Here is a 2,213-nt window from a genome sequence, read left to right as displayed (position 1 = left end):
CTTTAATAGTTCCTCTTTAATTTAATAGTGTAATAACGAATACCTATGAAACCTCACTCAATTAAAAATGTTTTATTGGACAGTTTTTAAAAGCTAGAGGCAAAATGCTTTCCCCTTAGGTTAATGTCTACCAAATAAAAGTTAAAAAGGATGTTCAATGAGTAAAACATAAAGTCTACTCTATTTCAAACTGTACGTTAAGTAGGTTCCATTGTACGTAACATTTGAGTTTTTTAAATTTTTTAACGTTCCTCATTTTATATTTGAAGGAACCATCTGAAATACATACTAAGCAGACCAAATCATACCCCCTTTTATTAATGTGGCTCATGAGATAAAGAGCTGAAGTTGTCCAGACTGATAACCTTAAAACCCCAAGTGGCTTCTTCTACTGAGTTCAGAATGATCTGCTGTTAATGATTGATGAGAGATATTTTCTACACCTACTATGTTTCTGCTTCCTCTCAAGAATCACAAATTAAACTTCAAAAGAAAGCAAAACTGTAATAATTAAAAATGATGCTGAACAACAACTGTAAAATAAAAAATGCTAACAGAAAGTATCTAGTCCAAATGCATCTAAGTTGAAACTTAAGCTACTTAGTATATATATATATACATATGGACTCTATTTTTCTTTTTTTTTTTAGTTTTTTTTTTTGTTTGTTTTTTTTACTTTACAATACTGTATTGGTTTTGCCATACATCAACATGAATTTGCCACGGGTGTATACGTGTTCCCAATCCTGAACCCCCCTCCCACCTCCCTCCCCATACCATCTCTCTGGGTCATCCCAGTGCACCAGCCCTAAGCATCCTGTATCCTGCATCGAACCTAGACTAGCGATTCATTTCTTATATGATATTATACATGTTTCAATGCCATTCTCCCAAATCATCCCGCCCTCTCCCTCTCCCACAGAGTCCAGAAGACTGATCTATACATCTGTGTCTCTCTTGCTCTTTAGTCACTAAGTCGTGTCCGACTCTTTGTGACCTCATGGACTGTAGCCCACCAGGCACCTCTGTCCATGGGATTTCCCAGGCAAGAATACTGAAGTGGATTACCATTTTCTTTCTCTAGGGGATCATCCTGACCCAGGGATTGAACCCACATCCCCTACATTGGCAGGCAGATTCTTTACCACTGAGTCACTTGGGAAGCCCCTATGGACCCTATTTTAGCAACTAGATTATGATCACCTGGAACAGTTCTAATACATACATGGTGCAAGCTATATGTGTAATTTTAAATTTTCTACTCATATAGTTTAAGGAAATAGAAACAAGTGAAATGAATTTCTATAATTTATTTAATCCAAAGTATTGCCACTTCATCATGTTATACAATCCATCCTCCTATCACATTTCAAGTACGTGCTTAATCGTCACAGGTGACTAGTGGTTTGGGAACCGGGTATTACAGATCTAGACTGTTAAATATGGTGGAAACTGTGCCATATTTAGGTGTATATTCCCTCTTTCCCAATGCAGAAAGTACTTGATAAATAGTAAATGAATAAGCATTCAATATATATTGTTGAATCAGTAGCTGGAAGAATATGTTGCTCAACATCACTGGACTTCTTCCATTTTCAGGTTTTCATCAAGGTTGAGGATTTTGGGTCATTGTCTTCAAGTATTTTCTCCTACCTAATCTCATTTTCTTTTATCTTAATCTTTATTTTTATTTATTTATTTCTTTGGCTGCACTCTGTCTTCATTGCAGGATGCAGGTTCTTTTAGTTGCACCATGCAAACTCTCAATTGTGGTTCATGGGATCTAGTTCCCCCACCAGGCATCAAACTCAGGTCCCTTGCATTGGAAGCTCAGTGTCTCAGCCACTGGACCACTAGGGAAGTCCCTATTCTCATTTTCTTTTCCTGATACTTCAGGAACACATATGTCAAATTATTGGCTGTGTCTCATAAATCCCTGAAGGACAATTCATTTTGCTTCAATCTTTTTCTTGGTATTTTTCTGACTGGAAAATGTTTATTGCTATACCTTCAAGGTCACTAATTCATCTTCCACTCCCCTAAATCTTCTGCTAATTCTAGTCAGTGAATTTTCCAGTTGAGGAACTATGCTTTGCAGTGTTAGGATTTGTAATTTTTTATAGATTCCATGTCCCTGCTGAGATTTCCTTTTTAAATTTTTTTTAATTGGAGAAAAATTGGTTTACAAAGTTGTGTTGGTTTCTATGATACAA

This window comes from Oryx dammah, unplaced genomic scaffold (genome assembly GCF_014754425.2).
Source record: "Oryx dammah isolate SB20612 unplaced genomic scaffold, SCBI_Odam_1.1 HiC_scaffold_18, whole genome shotgun sequence".
Classification (NCBI taxonomy): Eukaryota; Metazoa; Chordata; class Mammalia; order Artiodactyla; family Bovidae; genus Oryx; species Oryx dammah.
The sequence above is the reverse complement of the archived record's forward strand: the minus strand, read 5'-3'. Positions refer to the sequence as shown.